This window comes from Lissotriton helveticus, chromosome 8 (genome assembly GCF_964261635.1).
Source record: "Lissotriton helveticus chromosome 8, aLisHel1.1, whole genome shotgun sequence".
Classification (NCBI taxonomy): domain Eukaryota; kingdom Metazoa; phylum Chordata; class Amphibia; order Caudata; family Salamandridae; genus Lissotriton; species Lissotriton helveticus.
The window spans coordinates 819,365,233-819,385,846 of NC_136069.1; the positions used below are offsets into that span (position 1 = coordinate 819,365,233).

At 47.3% G+C, this 20,614-nt stretch overlaps 7 non-coding genes across 7 annotated transcripts; all 7 read left to right on the top strand.

Moving 5' to 3' along the window:
• The first annotated feature begins 1,000 nt into the window (after positions 1-1,000).
• Positions 1,001-1,072, top strand: TRNAP-AGG (transfer RNA proline (anticodon AGG)). The gene has a single exon. It is a non-coding gene; the product is annotated as a tRNA-Pro (tRNA).
• Positions 1,073-1,360: 288 nt separating this feature from the next.
• On the top strand, positions 1,361-1,433 carry TRNAV-CAC (transfer RNA valine (anticodon CAC)). Its single transcript has one exon. It is a non-coding gene; the product is annotated as a tRNA-Val (tRNA).
• A 2,222-nt stretch (positions 1,434-3,655) lies between these two features.
• On the top strand, positions 3,656-3,727 carry TRNAP-UGG (transfer RNA proline (anticodon UGG)). The gene has a single exon. It is a non-coding gene; the product is annotated as a tRNA-Pro (tRNA).
• Positions 3,728-4,015: 288 nt separating this feature from the next.
• TRNAV-CAC (transfer RNA valine (anticodon CAC)) lies at positions 4,016-4,088 on the top strand. Its single transcript has one exon. It is a non-coding gene; the product is annotated as a tRNA-Val (tRNA).
• A 2,488-nt stretch (positions 4,089-6,576) lies between these two features.
• Positions 6,577-6,649, top strand: TRNAV-CAC (transfer RNA valine (anticodon CAC)). Its single transcript has one exon. It is a non-coding gene; the product is annotated as a tRNA-Val (tRNA).
• Positions 6,650-8,789: 2,140 nt separating this feature from the next.
• Positions 8,790-8,861, top strand: TRNAP-UGG (transfer RNA proline (anticodon UGG)). Its single transcript has one exon. It is a non-coding gene; the product is annotated as a tRNA-Pro (tRNA).
• A 288-nt stretch (positions 8,862-9,149) lies between these two features.
• On the top strand, positions 9,150-9,222 carry TRNAV-CAC (transfer RNA valine (anticodon CAC)). Its single transcript has one exon. It is a non-coding gene; the product is annotated as a tRNA-Val (tRNA).
• Positions 9,223-20,614: the final 11,392 nt, after the last annotated feature.

Genomic DNA, 20,614 nt, shown 5'->3' on the forward strand with positions numbered 1-20,614 from the left:
ATCACATATTGTGATGTGTTAGCTAAGAGTTCCATGTCCTTCAGACTCATATATTCCTCTGTAGTTGTACCTTGGTGATTCCACAAAACATGGCATCATAATCAGCATTCTACTGCCACAGAGTGGACAGAGAAACCATTTAGAATTTCCCTGAAAAAGAAAAAAAGCATACTTAGGCAGAGCTTTGTGGACAGGAAGGACATTAGAGCAAGTGAGGAATAAGCACTGCTTTTGTTAATTTACATAGGCAGAACAGAGACTGCTGGGAAAAGCCTGAAATTAAAGGCACAGAAAATGCCTGCTTCTGGAGAGAACACTAAGAATCATTGAAAGTTTTTCCTCTGACCCTGGCCACTCTTAAGAGGAATCCTATGATAGTCAGCAGGACCCACCCTAAAAAGGAAGGGACAGCCATTTGGACCCTTTCCACCTTTCCTATATCTCGCCTGATCGAGCCTGATCGAGCGCTGATTGAGCGGATAAGCACATAAGCACATGTACTTCTCATTTTGGGAATGCATTGCTTAGCTTGTTACCAGCAGCTCAGTTATGTTATGATGTTAGAGACTATGCAAGGAATGCTTTAGTCCTGCATTAGGCAGTTTTTATTGCTTCTTGCATTCAAGAGATAGATAACTAGCCAGAATCTGTGGCCCAGCTATTCACCTTGGCATTCCGATTTGCACAAAGGGAATCAGTATTGGAGAGAAAAGGCAAAATGTGTTTCTTATGTTGTTATGAACAGCTTTTTATTCTTTCTCTTTAGGCTCTAGCCAATGCAGAAATATATAAATAACTGCTGACTTCCTGTAAGACGTGTCCAATGCTGAGACAAAATAAAAGGGGACACTTACAAATGATAGTGCTATCGTTTGAGAAAGGGTAAGTTGACACTGAATTTCCTGTGAATTCACAGACCAAGCATGAAAAAGACCCCAGCATGATCTTCATTGCGGGCTTAGAGCTGGTATTACCTTTTCAGAGGTGAGGGTCTTTCAACGGCTCGTTGGTCTAGGGGTATGATTCTCGCTTAGGGTGCGAGAGGTCCCGGGTTCAAATCCCGGACGAGCCCTTTCATTGGTGCTCTTTTGAAGTATGCATTTCAAAGCCAATATTAATTTTCTCTTTGCAGTAGTGGATGATTATTTGCTAGAGTCTCATGCTTTTAACCTTGCCCTGCCTGAGCAAATAGGAAACATTTCTCTTTAAGCATTTTGCAAAAATGCTGAACTTGCAAGGCATATACAAGCGTTCAGATAGGGCTGTCGGGCAGGTTGCATGAAAGAAATCTAAAACCAGATGCCCTTGGAATAACCTGTTTTGAGCAGTTTCATCACAGAAGAATCACCTGTAGGTATCTGTTTCTGTAGTGTAGTGGTTATCACGTTTGCCTCACATGCGAAAGGTCCCCGGTTCGAAACCGGGCAGAAACACTAGTTATATTGTCTTGGCTGCAATGTTGAGAGTTGCTGTTTTGCATGAAATTGTCCAGGCCCCGAAGATGGGTTCATGCAGTCTCGTTCCAAGAAAGTGAATTCTCTTAAAAACAATAACATAATTGGCATGTGGATGTATCTGTTGATTCACAGACCTCACTTTCAAAAGAGCCCTGCATTCGGTTCAATGCTCAACCAGAACAAGCATTAACTTTGAGAATTGTTGGCACCAACAGGCCTCTTATTTTAGTGGAGTGTTTCTGGTTTTTAAGTGCTGAGGCTTGGGCTCAATTCCTAGATGATCCTTCTCAAGGTGATGATACAAATCCATCGTCACCTTTTCGTTTAATGTCAGAATTGTTTATTTCCATTTGGTGGTGTATGAATGCTTTCGACAGTATGGGGATTTTTTCTAGCCTTGCATGAATAAAAGCATATCACTCCTCTTTATGTATTTTTCTAATACATTTATATTTGCATCTCCTCTCCTAGCATGCATTTTTGACTATCTTACAGGCTGTATATAATAAGTATCAATTCAGGGGCGCTTCTTCTACTCAAATCACAACTGTTCCATCACGACATTGATAAGCAATCTGCATCTGCTTCTGTTGTGTATTGGTTATCATATTTACCTGACGTGTGAAAGTCCCATGTTGGACAGTGCACGTTAACAAAGAAACCAATGATTTTTATTAAAAGTTGTCTTGTGTTTTGGTTACCTTGCATCAGCCAAAACGTGCCAGAGATGACTTCATTTGCAGTCACTTGAAAAGTAGGGATTCTCAAATAAATGGCAAGAGGTTGAAACAAATCCAAAGAAATGCATGGCATATCTATGAGTAGGTGTATGCATGTATCCATATATAAAGATAGATAGATAGATAGATAGATAGATAGATAGATAGATAGATAGATAGATAGATAGATCGATAGATAGATAGATAGATAGATAGATAGATAGATAGATAGATAGATAGATAGATAGATAGATAGATAGATAGATAGATAGATAGATAGATAGATAGATAGATAGATAGATAGATAGATAGATAGATAGATAGATAGATAGATAGATAGATAGATAGATAGATATAGGGAGAGAGAGAGCGTTAATATAAACAGAGACATTATTTTCAATCAAGCGGTATTTTCTTTCCTTTAGGAGCAGAATGTTCTGATCATCAGCGCACCAGAATGTAGTGCTTGGTTGGCAAGCATCACATATTGTGATGTGTTAGCTAAGAGTTCCATGTCCTTCAGACTCATATATTCCTCTGTAGTTGTACCTTGGTGATTCCACAAAACATGGCATCATAATCAGCATTCTACTGCCACAGAGTGGACAGAGAAACCATTTAGAATTTCCCTGAAAAAGAAAAAAAGCATACTTAGGCAGAGCTTTGTGGACAGGAAGGACATTAGAGCAAGTGAGGAATAAGCACTGCTTTTGTTAATTTACATAGGCAGAACAGAGACTGCTGGGAAAAGCCTGAAATTAAAGGCACAGAAAATGCCTGCTTCTGGAGAGAACACTAAGAAGCATTGAAAGTTTTTCCTCTGACCCTGGCCACTCTTAAGAGGAATCCTATGATAGTCAGCAGGACCCACCCTAAAAAGGAAGGGACAGCCATTTGGACCCTTTCCACCTTTCCTATATCTCGCCTGATCGAGCCTGATCGAGCGCTGATTGAGCGGATAAGCACATAAGCACATGTACTTCTCATTTTGGGAAGGCATTGCTTAGCTTGTTACCAGCAGCTCAGTTATGTTATGATGTTAGAGGCTATGCAAGGAATGCTTTAGTCCTGCATTAGGCAGTTTTTATTGCTTCTTGCATTCAAGAGATAGATAATTAGCCAGAATCTGTGGCCCAGCTATTCACCTTGGCATTCCGATTTGCACAAAGGGAATAAGTATTTGAGAGAAAAGGCAAAATGTGTTTCTTATGTTGTTATGAACAGCTTTTTATTCTTTCTCTTTAGGCTCTAGCCAATGCAGAAATATATAAATAACTGCTGACTTCCTGTAAGACTTGTCCAATGCTGAGAAAAAATAAAAGGGGACACTTACAAATGATAGTGCTATCGTTTGAGAAAGGGTAAGTTGACACTGAATTTCCTGTGAATTCACAGACCAAGCATGAAAAAGACCCCAGCATGATCTTCATTGCGGGCTTAGAGCTGGTATTACCTTTTCAGAGGTGAGGGTCTTTCAACGGCTCGTTGGTCTAGGGGTATGATTCTCGCTTTGGGTGCGAGAGGTCCCGGGTTCAAATCCCGGACGAGCCCTTTCATTGGTGCTCTTTTGAAGTATGCATTTCAAAGCCAATATCATTTTTCTCTTTGCAGTAGTGGATGATTATTTGCTAGAGTCTCATGCTTTTAACCTTGCCCTGCCTGAGCAAATAGGAAACATTTCTCTTTAAGCATTTTGCAAAAATGCTGAACTTGCAAGGCATATACAAGCGTTCAGATAGGGCTGTCGGGCAGGTTGCATGAAAGAAATCTAAAACCAGATGCCCTTGGAATAGTCTGTTTTGAGCAGTTTCATCACAGAAGAATCACCTGTAGGTATCTGTTTCTGTAGTGTAGTGGTTATCACGTTCGCCTCACACGCGAAAGTTCCTCGGTTCGAAACCGGGCAGAAACACTAGTTATATTGTCTTGGCTGCAATGTTGAGAGTTGCCGTTTTGCATGAAATTGTCCAGGCCCTGAAGATGGGTTCATGCAGTCTCGTTCCAAGAAAGTGAATTCTCTTAAAAACAATAACATAATTGGCATGTGGATGTATCTGTTGATTCACAAACCTCACTTTCAAAAGAGCCCTGCATTCGGTTCAATGCTCAACCAGAACAAGCATTAACTTTGAGAATTGTTGGCACCAACAGGCCTCCTATTTTAGTGGAGTGTTTCTGGTTTTAAGTGCTGAGGCTTGGGCTCAATTCCTAGATGATCCTTCTCAAGGTGATGATACAAATGCATCGTCACCTTTTCGTTTAATGTCAGAATTGTTTATTTCCATTTGGTGGTGTATGAATGCTTTCGACAGTATGGGGATTTTTTCTAGCCTTGCATGAATAAAAGCATATCACTCCTCTTTATGTATTTTTCTAATACATTTATATTTGCATCTCCTCTCCTAGCATGCATTTTTGACTATCTTACAGGCTGTATATAATAAGTATCAATTCAGGGGCGCTTCTACTACTCAAATCACAACTGTCTATCACGACATTGATAAGCAATCTGCATCTGCTTCTGTTGTGTATTGGTTATCATATTTACCTGACGTGTGAAAGTCCCATGTTTGACAGTGCACGTTAACAAAGAAACCAATGATTTTTATTAAAAGTTGTCTTGTGTTTTGGTTACCTTGCATCAGCCAAAACATGCCAGAGATGACTTCATTTGCAGTCACTTGAAAAGTAGGGATTCTCAAATAAATGGCAAGAGGTTGAAACAAATCCAAAGAAATGCATGGCATATCTATGAGTAGGTGTATGCATGTATCCATATATAAAGATAGATAGATAGATAGATAGATAGAGATATAGATAGATAGATAGATAGATAGATAGATAGATAGATAGATAGATAGATAGATAGATAGATAGATAGATAGATAGATAGATAGATAGATAGATAGATAGATAGATATAGGGAGAGAGAGAGCGTTAATATAAACAGAGACTTTATTTTCAATCAAGCGGTATTTTCTTTCCTTTAGGAGCAGAATGTTCTGATCATCAGCGCACCAGAATGTAGTGCTTGGTTGGCAAGCATCACATATTGTGATGTGTTAGCTAAGAGTTCCATGTCCTTCAGACTCATATATTCCTCTGTAGTTGTACCTTGGTGATTCCACAAAACATGGCATCATAATCAGCATTCTACTGCCACAGAGTGGACAGAGAAACCATTTAGAATTTCCCTGAAAAAGAAAAAAAGCATACTTAGGCAGAGCTTTGTGGACAGGAAGGACATTAGAGCAAGTGAGGAATAAGCACTGCTTTTGTTAATTTACATAGGCAGAACAGAGACTGCTGGGAAAAGCCTGAAATTAAAGGCACAGAAAATGCCTGCTTCTGGAGAGAACACTAAGAAGCATTAAAAGTTTTTCCTCTGACCCTGGCCACTCTTAAGAGGAATCCTATGATAGTCAGCAGGACCCACCCTAAAAAGGAAGGGACAGCCATTTGGACCCTTTCCACCTTTCCTATATCTCGCCTGATCGAGCCTGATCGAGCGCTGATTGAGCGGATAAGCACATAAGCACATGTACTTCTCATTTTGGGAATGCATTGCTTAGCTTGTTACCAGCAGCTCAGTTATGTTATGATGTTAGAGGCTATGCAAGGAATGCTTTAGTCCTGCATTAGGCAGTTTTTATTGCTTCTTGCATTCAAGAGATAGATAACTAGCCAGAATCTGTGGCCCAGCTATTCACCTTGGCATTCCGATTTGCACAAAGGGAATCAGTATTGGAGAGAAAAGGCAAAATGTGTTTCTTATGTTGTTATGAACAGCTTTTTATTCTTTCTCTTTAGGCTCTAGCCAATGCAGAAATATATAAATAACTGCTGACTTCCTGTAAGACGTGTCCAATGCTGAGACAAAATAAAAGGGGACACTTACAAATGATAGTGCTATCGTTTGAGAAAGGGTAAGTTGACACTGAATTTCCTGTGAATTCACAGACCAAGCATGAAAAAGACCCCAGCATGATCTTCATTGCGGGCTTAGAGCTGGTATTACCTTTTCAGAGGTGAGGGTCTTTCAACGGCTCGTTGGGGGGTATGAATCTCGCTTAGGGTGCGAGAGGTCCCGGGTTCAAATCCCGGACGAGCCCTTTCATTGGTGCTCTTTTGAAGTATGCATTTCAAAGCCAATATTAATTTTCTCTTTGCAGTAGTGGATGATTATTTGCTAGAGTCTCATGCTTTTAACCTTGCCCTGCCTGAGCAAATAGGAAACATTTCTCTTTAAGCATTTTGCAAAAATGCTGAACTTGCAAGGCATATACAAGCGTTCAGATAGGGCTGTCGGGCAGGTTGCATGAAAGAAATCTAAAACCAGATGCCCTTGGAATAACCTGTTTTGAGCAGTTTCATCACAGAAGAATCACCTGTAGGTATCTGTTTCTGTAGTGTAGTGGTTATCACGTTCGCCTCACATGCGAAAGGTCCCCGGTTCGAAACCGGGCAGAAACACTAGTTATATTGTCTTGGCTGCAATGTTGAGAGTTGCCGTTTTGCATGAAATTGTCCAGGCCCTGAAGATGGGTTCATGCAGTCTCGTTCCAAGAAAGTGAATTCTCTTAAAAACAATAACATAATTGGCATGTGGATGTATCTGTTGATTCACAGACCTCACTTTCAAAAGAGCCCTGCATTCGGTTCAATGCTCAACCAGAACAAGCATTAACTTTGAGAATTGTTGGCACCAACAGGCCTCTTATTTTAGTGGAGTGTTTCTGGTTTTTAAGTGCTGAGGCTTGGGCTCAATTCCTAGATGATCCTTCTCAAGGTGATGATACAAATCCATCGTCACCTTTTCGTTTAATGTCAGAATTGTTTATTTCCATTTGGTGGTGTATGAATGCTTTCGACAGTATGGGGATTTTTTCTAGCCTTGCATGAATAAAAGCATATCACTCCTCTTTATGTATTTTTCTAATACATTTATATTTGCATCTCCTCTCCTAGCATGCATTTTTGACTATCTTACAGGCTGTATATAATAAGTATCAATTCAGGGGCGCTTCTTCTACTCAAATCACAACTGTTCTATCACGACATTGATAAGCAATCTGCATCTGCTTCTGTTGTGTATTGGTTATCATATTTACCTGACGTGTGAAAGTCCCATGTTGGACAGTGCACGTTAACAAAGAAACCAATGATTTTTATTAAAAGTTGTCTTGTGTTTTGGTTACCTTGCATCAGCCAAACCGTGCCAGAGATTACTTCATTTGCAGTCACTTGAAAAGTAGGGATTCTCAAATAAATGGCAAGAGGTTGAAACAAATCCAAAGAAATGCATGGCATATCTATGTGTAGGTGTATGCATGTATCCATATATAAAGATAGATAGATAGATAGATAGATAGATAGATAGATAGATAGATAGATAGATAGATAGATAGATAGATAGATAGATAGATAGATAGATAGATAGATAGATAGATAGATAGATAGATAGATAGATAGATAGATAGATAGATAGATAGATAGATATAGGGAGAGAGAGAGCGTTAATATAAACAGAGACTTTATTTTCAATCAAGCGGTATTTTCTTTCCTTTAGGAGCAGAATGTTCTGATCATCAGCGCACCAGAATGTAGTGCTTGGTTGGCAAGCATCACATATTGTGATGTGTTAGCTAAGAGTTCCATGTCCTTCAGACTCATATATTCCTCTGTAGTTGTACCTTGGTGATTCCACAAAACATGGCATCATAATCAGCATTCTACTGCCACAGAGTGGACAGAGAAACCATTTAGAATTTCCCTGAAAAAGAAAAAAAGCATACTTAGGCAGAGCTTTGTGGACAGGAAGGACATTAGAGCAAGTGAGGAATAAGCACTGCTTTTGTTAATTTACATAGGCAGAACAGAGACTGCTGGGAAAAGCCTGAAATTAAAGGCACAGAAAATGCCTGCTTCTGGAGAGAACACTAAGAAGCATTGAAAGTTTTTCCTCTGACCCTGGCCACTCTTAAGAGGAATCCTATGATAGTCAGCAGGACCCACCCTAAAAAGGAAGGGAAAGCCATTTGGACCCTTTCCACCTTTCCTATATCGAGCCTGATTGAGCGCTGATTGAGCGAATAAGCACATAAGCACATGTACTTCTCATTTTGGGAAGGCATTGCTTAGCTTGTTACCAGCAGCTCAGTTATGTTATGATGTTAGAGGCTATGCAAGGAATGCTTTAGTCCTGCATTAGGCAGTTTTTATTGCTTCTTGCATTCAAGAGATAGATAATTAGCCAGAATCTGTGGCCCAGCTATTCACCTTGGCATTCCGATTTGCACAAAGGGAATAAGTATTTGAGAGAAAAGGCAAAATGTGTTTCTTATGTTGTTATGAACAGCTTTTTATTCTTTCTCTTTAGGCTCTAGCCAATGCAGAAATATATAAATAACTGCTGACTTCCTGTAAGACTTGTCCAATGCTGAGAAAAAATAAAAGGGGACACTTACAAATGATAGTGCTATCGTTTGAGAAAGGGTAAGTTGACACTGAATTTCCTGTGAATTCACAGACCAAGCATGAAAAAGACCCCAGCATGATCTTCATTGCGGGCTTAGAGCTGGTATTACCTTTTCAGAGGTGAGGGTCTTTCAACGGCTCGTTGGTCTAGGGGTATGATTCTCGCTTTGGGTGCGAGAGGTCCCAGGTTCAAATCCCGGACGAGCCCTTTCATTGGTGCTCTTTTGAAGTATGCATTTCAAAGCCAATATCAATTTTCTCTTTGCAGTAGTGGATGATTATTTGCTAGAGTCTCATGCTTTTAACCTTGCCCTGCCTGAGCAAATAGGAAACATTTCTCTTTAAGCATTTTGCAAAAATGCTGAACTTGCAAGGCATATACAAGCGTTCAGATAGGGCTGTCGGGCAGGTTGCATGAAAGAAATCTAAAACCAGATGCCCTTGGAATAGTCTGTTTTGAGCAGTTTCATCACAGAAGAATCACCTGTAGGTATCTGTTTCTGTAGTGTAGTGGTTATCACGTTCGCCTCACACGCGAAAGGTCCCCGGTTCGAAACCGGGCAGAAACACTAGTTATATTGTTTTGGCTGCAATGTTGAGAGTTGCCGTTTTGCATGAAATTGTCCAGGCCCTGAAGATGGGTTCATGCAGTCTCGTTCCAAGAAAGTGAATTCTCTTAAAAACAATAACATAATTGGCATGTGGATGTATCTGTTGATTCACAGACCTCACTTTCAAAAGAGCCCTGCATTCGGTTCAATGCTCAACCAGAACAAGCATTAACTTTGAGAATTGTTGGCACCAACAGGCCTCCTATTTTAGTGGAGTGTTTCTGGTTTTAAGTGCTGAGGCTTGGGCTCAATTCCTAGATGATCCTTCTCAAGGTGATGATACAAATGCATCGTCACCTTTTCGTTTAATGTCAGAATTGTTTATTTCCATTTGGTGGTGTATGAATGCTTTCGACAGTATGGGGATTTTTTCTAGCCTTGCATGAATAAAAGCATATCACTCCTCTTTATGTATTTTTCTAATACATTTATATTTGCATCTCCTTTCCTAGCATGCATTTTTGACTATCTTACAGGCTGTATATAATAAGTATCAATTCAGGGGCGCTTCTACTACTCAAATCACAACTGTTCTATCACGACATTGATAAGCAATCTGCATCTGCTTCTGTTGTGTATTGGTTATCATATTTACCTGACGTGTGAAAGTCCCATGTTTGACAGTGCACGTTAACAAAGAAACCAATGATTTTTATTAAAAGTTGTCTTGTGTTTTGGTTACCTTGCATCAGCCAAAACGTGCCAGAGATGACTTCATTTGCAGTCACTTGAAAAGTAGGGATTCTCAAATAAATGGCAAGAGGTTGAAACAAATCCAAAGAAATGCATGGCATATCTATGAGTAGGTGTATGCATGTATCCATATATAAAGATAGATAGATAGATAGATAGATAGATAGATAGATAGATAGATAGATAGATAGATAGATAGATAGATAGATAGATAGATAGATAGATAGATAGATAGATAGATAGATAGATAGATAGATAGATAGATAGATAGATAGATAGATAGATAGATAGATAGATAGATATAGGGAGAGAGAGAGCGTTAATATAAACAGAGACTTTATTTTCAATCAAGCGGTATTTTCTTTCCTTTAGGAGCAGAATGTTCTGATCATCAGCGCACCAGAATGTAGTGCTTGGTTGGCAAGCATCACATATTGTAATGTGTTAGCTAAGAGTTCCATGTCCTTCAGACTCATATATTCCTCTGTAGTTGTACCTTGGTGATTCCACAAAACATGGCATCATAATCAGCATTCTACTGCCACAGAGTGGACAGAGAAACCATTTAGAATTTCCCTGAAAAAGAAAAAAAGCATACTGTTAGAATTGGGGGTCTCTGGTTGGCGCAAGTAGGTACTTGTGACAAGCAGGGACCCTCTCCTCTAAGTCAGGGCAAAGGATGACCCTTCAGAATTACCCTTGCTCACCCTCTAGGTGCGTGGCGTGAGCAGCCAAGGCGATTCTCCAGGCGTTAGTCAGTTAAGCATTTGTAGACACACACACAGTAAAATATACCAATCCCCCCACAAATGGACACCAGGCTGTGAGTATATAAAAATACGCTTCTTTATGTAAAATATATATCTCTTAGGTCAGACTTATCACAAGATCAAATAACGTTTTTGGGGTGCCCACAGGTTGTAAATAGGCAAGCTTTCTTTGTTGTAGTTCAAAAATGTACTTTCAGTCTTTAAGATGGATGTTTTCCTGCAGTGGACCTTTCAGGATGGCTCTCTTAGTTCCTGGGGGGTATTGAGGGTCACACTGCTCCTTCCCAACTTGTTGCCGCCAGCCCAGGGGCTCCGGGATGCTTCCTGCCCGTTCCGGGCCGAGATCGGGGCCCGACCGCCCAAAGCTCACGCTTCCCGCGTGGGACGCGTTCGGCCCTGCCGGGGCTGTCGATGCGGGCGGCCCCCACAGGTCTGGGGGGCTCAGGCAGGGGTGAGTGCTGGCCTCAGAGCGGCCCACGGAAGGCAAGGGCCAAAGGACCTGGGGCCGCTCCTGTCACTGCGGCCGGGGCGCTGGATGCAGCCTGTGATTTCCCTCGCCCGCCTGGATCGGATTCCAGCGGGAGGGGCTGAGGCGCTCGCACAGAGCGGAGCGGCGCCGCGAGCAGGGACAGAGAGCGGTGCGAGTCAGCTGCGAAAGGCGGCTCGCACCACAGCTGATCTAGAGGCCGGGGGCACTCGTAGGCAGGGCGGCTGGCACAACAAAAAGGGGGAAAACAAACGTTGCGGGCCCCGAGCCCGTTGACGGTCTCGGTGGCGGCTTTCCTCCGGGGACAAAGGCGAGGTGCCCAGCAGCTCGGTCAGAGCGAGGCTGGCACCCGGGCGTCCGTCCAAGTCGGAGGTCTGTCCCCTGGGTCTGTTTTGCGTCCGGTAGGGATTTCTGGCGGGAGGGTGAGGCACAGCAGCGGGCCCTCTTTAGGCGGTCGACACAGCGATCCCCTCAGCGGGGGAAGAGCGGCTCAACGGAGCGGAGCTCTTCCTCGGCGGGGACGAGGAGACACAGTCGGTCACGGCCTCAGAGAGGGGCTGGGGGGCACCACAGCAGCGAGCCTTCCAGGCGGTCAACACAGCGATCTCCTCAGCGGGGGAAGAGCGGCTCAACGGAGCGGAGCTCTTCCTCGGCGGGGACGAGGAGACACAGTCGGTCACGGCCTCAGAGAGGGGCTGGGGGGCACCAAGGTCACAGCTCCGGCAGTAGTAGATATCCCGGTTAATTACCGGCAGACGAGCAGAGGCAGGTTGAGCCAGATGGTCCTGTGGCTCAGGTCAGGGGGCAAGCTCAGTCAAGCCCTTGGAGAATGTTTAAGCACAAAGCAGCAAAGTCTTTTCTCATCAAGTCTTTTCCTCTCCTTTCTCAGCAAGGCAAGCAGCAGGCCAGTTCTCCCAGCGTCTCTTCTCCTTCTAGTCGGGCAGAGGTCCTTCGTGGTGAAACAGGATTCTGATTTACAAGGAGCAGGGCTCCTACTTTTATACACAGTTTCTTTTGTTCTCACTGGCCAGGGGGGCCTCTGCATAACTGCTCTCAGCTCCTGAGCACTTGTGGTGGGTACTTCTGCTTCTGCATTCAGTGTGAGGGCAGGCACATCAGCCGCTCCCCAGGGGGGCGGAGCCGGCATTGTGAAGACAGGGGCAGCCTGAGCACTCTGTTGACAAGCTTCGGTCTTTCCTGGGCCAGGTGCAGGCTGAGTCATCAGTCGCTCCCCAGGAGGGCGGAGCCAGCATTGTGGTGGCAGAGCACAGCCTGATGCATCATTCAGGGGAAACTCCCACCACCCACTAAGGTGTCATCTGGCTATTCACTACCTGTCAACTCCCAGCCCTGTCACTCACACACACCAGACAGTCAGATCCACATCCAAGCAGAGGCGGGCTGAAATGGTTAGGCAAGCAAATGCTAACTTTCTAAAAGTAGCATTTGCAAACACAGGATATTAAAATAAACTTTACTAAAAGAAGTATTTTATTATTCTGAGTTCAGGCATACTAAACATGAATTTCTACCATGTTCCCTGAGCCTGCTGGGATTATAGAGTGTAATAATTCCAGCAGCCCATCTGGCCTAGAAGGGAACTGGTAGCCTTACAATAGTGAAAAACGAATTTGGCAGTAATTCACTATTAGAACATGCCACACACATCAGGGCATGTTCTACCTTACACTTACAATGCACCCTGCCCTCAGGCCTACCATAGGGGTGACTAATATGAAGTTAAGGGAAGGTTTAGGGGCTGGCAAGTGTGTGCACTTGCCCAGCCAGGGTGACAGTACCAGACTGCACGCAGGTTCTGCAATGGCAGACCCTAGACACATTTTAAGGCTGCTTCTGTGGGTGGCGCAACCAGCGCTGCAGGCCCACTAGCAGTATTGGCATTCACAAGCCCTGGCACTCCTGGTGCACTTTACTGGGGACTGACAGTAAATCCAATGAACCAATCAGGTATATCAATCACATGTACACTTTACAGTAGGGAGCACTTGCACTGCGGCACGGGTTGGCCGTGGCGCAGTGCCCTGAGTAGCGGACACCAGCAAAAACATCTGAGGCACAACAGCAAAAAGTGGAAGGGAAACTCACGCCAAGGTGCCAGGTCTAACACGTGTCCCCTCCAGCTGAAATGTGGGGGGAACTACCCTTCCCCAGGGAGTTCCACATCACTAAGGCGGAAAAACCTGGACAGACCGTCAGCGTTGGCGTGATCTGTGCCAGGGCGGTGTTCCACCGTAAAGTCCATACCCTGTAGGGAGATGGACCACCTCAACAGTTTTGGGTTCTCACCCCTCATTTGCATCAACCATCTGAGGGGCCTGTGGTCTGTCTGAACCCGGAAGTGAGACCCAAACAAGTAGGGTCTTAGCTTCTTCAGTGCCCAGACCACAGCAAATGCTTCACGCTCTATTGCACTCCACCTACTTTCCCGGGGAAGTAACCTCCTACTGATGAAGGCTACAGGGTGGTCCCAGCCCTCCTCAGTCATCTGTGAGAGAACAGCCCCTACACCATGCTCTGAAGCGTCTGTTTGCACTATGAATTCCTTGGAGAAATCAGGAGCCAGGAGCACGGGTGCCGTGCACATGGCAGTCTTCAGGGTGTCAAAAGCCTTCTGACAGGTGTCAGTCCAAATCACATTCCTGGGCTGCTTCTTAGAAGTCAGCTCTGTCAAGGGGGTCACAATAGTGCCATAGCCCTTGACAAACCTCCTGTAATACCCAGTGAGCCCCAGGAAGGCTCTCACGGCAGTCTGGGTCTTGGGGGGTTCCCAAGCCAGGATGGTCTCAATTTTGGGTTGCAAGGGTGCCACCTTGCCACTCCCCACTTGGTGTCCCAAGTACACCACGGAACCCTGCCCAATCTGGCACTTGCTCGCCTTGATTGTGAGGCCTGCCTTGCGCAGGGCCATCAACACTTCCCAGAGGTGCCGCAGGTGTTCTGGCCAGGTGCCACTGAACACTGCGATGTCATCCAGGTAGGCGGCACTGAACTCATCCAGCCCAACCAACACCTGGTTGACCAACCTCTGAAAGGTGGCAGGGGCATTCTTCATCCCAAATGGCATAACCCGGAACTGGAAATGCCCATCTGGGGTGGAGAATGCGGACCTCTCCTTTGCCCCATCGGTCAAGGCGATCTGCCAGTACCCAGACGTTAAATCAAACGTGCTGAGGAACCGGGCAGCCCCTAGCCGATCAATGAGCTCGTCAGCTCTGGGGATAGGGTGCGCGTCAGTCTTGGTGACTGAATTGAGTCCTCTGTAGTCCACACAGAACCGGAGTTCAGGTGTGGCTCCCGGCGCAGCAGCCTTTGGGACCAAGACCACGGGGCTGGACCAAGGACTGCTGGAAGACTCAACCACCCTAAGAGCAAGCATCTTGGAGACCTCCTCCTTGATGCAGGCCCGGACCCTGTCAGTTACCCTGTAAGCCTTATGCTTCACAGGTAAGCTGTCTCCTGTGTCCACATCATGGACGCACCAATCTGTGACACTAGGAACCAGGGAGAACAGGTCTGGAAACTGCCCCAGCAACTGGCGGCAGTCTTCCTGTTGCTCAGGGATCAGGGTGGGTGAGAGGTTAACTCCATCCACTGACCCATCTTTCTCACAGGCCACTAAGAGGTCAGGAAGAGGCTCAGACTCCTCTTCCATTCCATCATCAGTGGCCAACAGCATGCCCACTTCGGACCTTCTCAAGTGGGGCTTGAGGCGGTTGACATGTAAGACCCTTAAAGGATTCCTGGGCGTCTTCATGTCCACCAAGTATGTCACTGAGCTCTTGCGCTCCACAACCTCAAATGGGCCTGTCCACTTATCCTGAAGTGCACAGGGTTCCACTGGGGCCAAGACATACACCTCTTGTCCAGGCTGAAGCTCTACCAGAGTGGCATTCTGGTCGTACCACCGCTTCATCTCCTCCTGGCTAGCTTCCAGATTTGCCTCAGCAAGTTGTCTGAAGCGCCTGGTTTGGTTTCTGAAGGCCAGCATGTAGCTATATACATTCTGGGGAGGTTTCCTGGGAGATTGCTCCCAGCCTTCCTTTACCAAACTCAGTGGTCCTCTCACGGGGTGACCATACAGCAGCTCAAAGGGGCTGAACCCTAGAGACTTCTGTGGCACCTCGCGGTATGCAAAGAGCAGGCATGGTAAGAGGACGTCCCACTTACGCCTCATTGGACCTTCCAGGCCCATGATCATGCCCTTTAGGGTTCGGTTGAATCTTTCAACCAACCCATTTCCTTGGGGATGGTAAGGTGTGGTGAACTTGTAGGTCACACCACACTCTTGCCAAAGGGACTTCATATACTTGGATATGAAGTTGGTCCCTCTGTCGCTCACCACCTCTAGAGGGAACCCCACTCTGGAGAAAATTCCCATTAGTGCACGCCCCACCACGGGGGCCGTCACTGTCCTCAGAGGGATGGCTTCAGGGTACCGGGTGGCATGATCCACCAAGACCAGGATGAACCTGTTGCCCATGGCTGTCTTGGGGTCCAGAGGCCCAACAATGTCAATACCCACTCGTTGGAATGGGGTACTGACTACAGGGAATGGTTGGAGTGGAGCCTTGTTCTTCCCTCCACTCTTCCCACTTGCCTGGCAAGTTGGACAGGTCCTACAATGAGCATCTGAGCTCTTGTGCATTTGGGGCCAGTAAAAGTGGGTGACAAGCCTGTCATAGGTCTTGTCCATCCCCAAATGTCCTGCTAACGGCACATCATGAGCCAGTCCCAGTAGGAAGGCTCTGAACTTCTGGGGTACCACCAGCACACGGGCTGACCCAGGTTCAGCAGTCTTAGGCTCCGAATACAGGAGGTCATTCTCCCAGTACACATAATGTGTTTTGGCCTGAACACCATTGGCCTGGTCTGCAGCCTGCTGCCGCATACCCACGAGAGAAGGGCATTCTTTCTGCTCCCTGCAGAATTCCTCCCTGGAGGGGCCTCCTTCTTGCTGCCAATGGGTCAGCTCAGGCAGGTCCCCCAGTTCAGCAATCTGTTCCCCTGTAGGCTCCAGGGCATCCCCCTCAAGGTCTGCTTCCTCCTGGACCGTGGGAACAGCAGGGGCCGGTTTCCCGCGCCCCCTGCGCCTTCTCCCTAAGGCCGGTTCCTGGGCCTCTCCTTCAGGTCCCAGGACTTCTTGATCACCCCTACTGGCTGCCATTGACCGGGTGGTCACGCACGCCCAGTCAGGTAGACCCACCATCTTCAGGTGAGTCGTTTTCTCCACCTTTTCCCAAGGGGAGTCCTCCAAGTCATTCCCTAGCAAACAGTCAACAGGCATGGTTTTCCTCACACAGACCTGCAGAGTACCAGAGACCCCCCCCACTCGAAGGGAACTTGAGCCATCGGACACTGACTCTCTGAATTGTCAGCGTTGACAACCCTACAGTAGGCATGGGGTACAACCTGCTCTTGAGACACCAGGTGCTGCCTCACTGCAGTCACACTGGCTCCTGTATCTCTAAGGGCCTCAGCTTTCTTACCATTGATGGTAACCACCTGCCCATATTTTTTAGTGTTAGAGGGCAGGTAGTTTGTAGGGACCATCTCACTGTCTCCTAGTGAGACTAGGGTCATCTGAACAGGATCTCCACCCCCCGGGACCATCACTTCTTCTCCTAAGTGAACACTGGTCACTTGTCGGGGCGGAGCACCAGTGGGTGCTGGTTTTCCAAACAGGCGACACTTGGGGTCACTGGCTATGTGCCCCGGGTCACCACATTTGTAACAATTGAAGGGCCCCTTTGGAACAGGTCTACCTGTCGGGGCCCCATTCTGCTTTGGGGGTGGGGGAGGCTGAGAACCCTTCTGCTGGTTCCCTTGGGGATTACTTTGGGGGCCTTTAGGGAACCCTTTCTGTTTACCCCTGTCCCCCCCACTCTTCTGCTGGGGACCCTGCCCACCCTTGGCGGAGTCTCCCACTGGACCCTTGTGGACCCTGGTGCTGAGCCAGCGGTCCGCCTCCTCAGCAAGCTTCCTCGGGTTGGACAGCTTGCTATCAATCAGGTGCTGGCGTAACTCAGGAAAACAGTTATCAGACAAGTGCTCCCATGCAATTAAATCAAAGAGACTTTGAAAATCATTCACCTTGTTACCCTTCACCCAACCATCCAGGGCTCTGCAAAAAAAATTCACATACTCCACATACGTAGTCCCAGGACGCTTTGCACACCCCCTGAACCTCTGTCTATATAATTCAGGGGTAAGCCCATACCTGGTCATTAAGGCCTCTTTCATGTGGGGATAGGAAACCTGTTCTGCAGTGGGCAAATCTAGCAGGGTGTCCCGCCCTTCGCTAAGGAACCTTCCCCACAACCCCGCTCCCCAATCTTTCTCAGGGACCCGGTGGGAGGACATGGCTACCTCATATGCCCTAAACCACTGTCCTATGTCATCCCCCCTAAAGAATTCTTTAACTATATCTTTGGGGATGTACACCTTGGACTCTACCTGCACCGGCGTTGTGCTGCCACCAGAAGGAGCTGCTCCCAAACCTCTTTGCTCCAACTCCTTCATTCTCAGGTCATGGTCCAGCTGGCGTTGCTGTGCCTCCATGGCCAATCTTTGCTTGTCCATTTCCAGTTTTTGTTTTTCCATTTCCATTTGCCCAGCTAATCTTGCCATCTCCATTGCATGTGCCCTGTCTGCGGCTCTGTCTGCCAGCTCCTCTGGTGACAGGCCTCTGGGGGGCTCTACAGCGCCATCTGGTGGCACGATATCCACCGGGGTCTGTGGATCTCTTGACTCCCTCCAGGCTCTCAGCGCCGTCACGAGTTGGGTCTTGTTGCTCAATCCACCTTTGGCAATTCTGCATTTTGTGCAGAGATCTTTCAGCTGGTCATTGGTTAAGCTCCTCAAGGCTCCCTCTCTCCAATCTATGTCATCTGCTCCAGAGAAGGTAGAGAGCGCTGTTCCGGCAGGAAGTGAGCCAGGCATGGCTTCAGTAATGGCAGATGTCTCAACAAAATTAGCAAAAAGGAACTGGAAACCTGTGGCTGCGTTATAGATCTGCTCTCCCTATGTGGTGATCAGTAATTCACTGTATGTAAACTACAAATGCAAATTCGCAAATCCTCACCGCTGCGACCAATGTTAGAATTGGGGGTCTCTGGTTGGCGCAAGTAGGTACTTGTGACAAGCAGGGACCCTCTCCTCTAAGTCAGGGCAAAGGATGACCCTTCAGAATTACCCTTGCTCACCCTCTAGGTGCGTGGCGTGAGCAGCCAAGGCGATTCTCCAGGCGTTAGTCAGTTAAGCATTTGTAGACACACACACAGTAAAATATACCAATCCCCCCACAAATGGACACCAGGCTGTGAGTATATAAAAATACGCTTCTTTATGTAAAATATATATCTCTTAGGTCAGACTTATCACAAGATCAAATAACGTTTTTGGGGTGCCCACAGGTTGTAAATAGGCAAGCTTTCTTTGTTGTAGTTCAAAAATGTACTTTCAGTCTTTAAGATGGATGTTTTCCTGCAGTGGACCTTTCAGGATGGCTCTCTTAGTTCCTGGGGGGTATTGAGGGTCACACTGCTCCTTCCCAACTTGTTGCCGCCAGCCCAGGGGCTCCGGGATGCTTCCTGCCCGTTCCGGGCCGAGATCGGGGCCCGACCGCCCAAAGCTCACGCTTCCCGCGTGGGACGCGTTCGGCCCTGCCGGGGCTGTCGATGCGGGCGGCCCCCACAGGTCTGGGGGGCTCAGGCAGGGGTGAGTGCTGGCCTCAGAGCGGCCCACGGAAGGCAAGGGCCAAAGGACCTGGGGCCGCTCCTGTCACTGCGGCCGGGGCGCTGGATGCAGCCTGTGATTTCCCTCGCCCGCCTGGATCGGATTCCAGCGGGAGGGGCTGAGGCGCTCGCACAGAGCGGAGCGGCGCCGCGAGCAGGGACAGAGAGCGGTGCGAGTCAGCTGCGAAAGGCGGCTCGCACCACAGCTGATCTAGAGGCCGGGGGCACTCGTAGGCAGGGCGGCTGGCACAACAAAAAGGGGGAAAACAAACGTTGCGGGCCCCGAGCCCGTTGACGGTCTCGGTGGCGGCTTTCCTCCGGGGACAAAGGCGAGGTGCCCAGCAGCTCGGTCAGAGCGAGGCTGGCACCCGGGCGTCCGTCCAAGTCGGAGGTCTGTCCCCTGGGTCTGTTTTGCGTCCGGTAGGGATTTCTGGCGGGAGGGTGAGGCACAGCAGCGGGCCCTCTTTAGGCGGTCGACACAGCGATCCCCTCAGCGGGGGAAGAGCGGCTCAACGGAGCGGAGCTCTTCCTCGGCGGGGACGAGGAGACACAGTCGGTCACGGCCTCAGAGAGGGGCTGGGGGGCACCACAGCAGCGAGCCTTCCAGGCGGTCAACACAGCGATCTCCTCAGCGGGGGAAGAGTGGCTCAACGGAGCGGAGCTCTTCCTCGGCGGGGACGAGGAGACACAGTCGGTCACGGCCTCAGAGAGGGGCTGGGGGGCACCAAGGTCACAGCTCCGGCAGTAGTAGATATCCCGGTTAATTACCGGCAGACGAGCAGAGGCAGGTTGAGCCAGATGGTCCTGTGGGTCAGGTCAGGGGGCAAGCTCAGTCAAGCCCTTGGAGAATGTTTAAGCACAAAGCAGCAAAGTCTTTTCTCATCAAGTCTTTTCCTCTCCTTTCTCAGCAAGGCAAGCAGCAGGCCAGTTCTCCCAGCGTCTCTTCTCCTTCTAGTCGGGCAGAGGTCCTTCGTGGTGAAACAGGATTCTGATTTACAAGGAGCAGGGCTCCTACTTTTATACACAGTTTCTTTTGTTCTCACTGGCCAGGGGGGCCTCTGCATAACTGCTCTCAGCTCCTGAGCACTTGTGGTGGGTACTTCTGCTTCTGCATTCAGTGTGAGGGCAGGCACATCAGCCGCTCCCCAGGGGGGCGGAGCCGGCATTGTGAAGACAGGGGCAGCCTGAGCACTCTGTTGACAAGCTTCGGTCTTTCCTGGGCCAGGTGCAGGCTGAGTCATCAGTCGCTCCCCAGGAGGGCGGAGCCAGCATTGTGGTGGCAGAGCACAGCCTGATGCATCATTCAGGGGAAACTCCCACCACCCACTAAGGTGTCATCTGGCTATTCACTACCTGTCAACTCCCAGCCCTGTCACTCACACACACCAGACAGTCAGATCCACATCCAAGCAGAGGCGGGCTGAAATGGTTAGGCAAGCAAATGCTAACTTTCTAAAAGTAGCATTTGCAAACACAGGATATTAAAATAAACTTTACTAAAAGAAGTATTTTATTATTCTGAGTTCAGGCATACTAAACATGAATTTCTACCATGTTCCCTGAGCCTGCTGGGATTATAGAGTGTAATAATTCCAGCAGCCCATCTGGCCTAGAAGGGAACTGGTAGCCTTACAATAGTGAAAAAC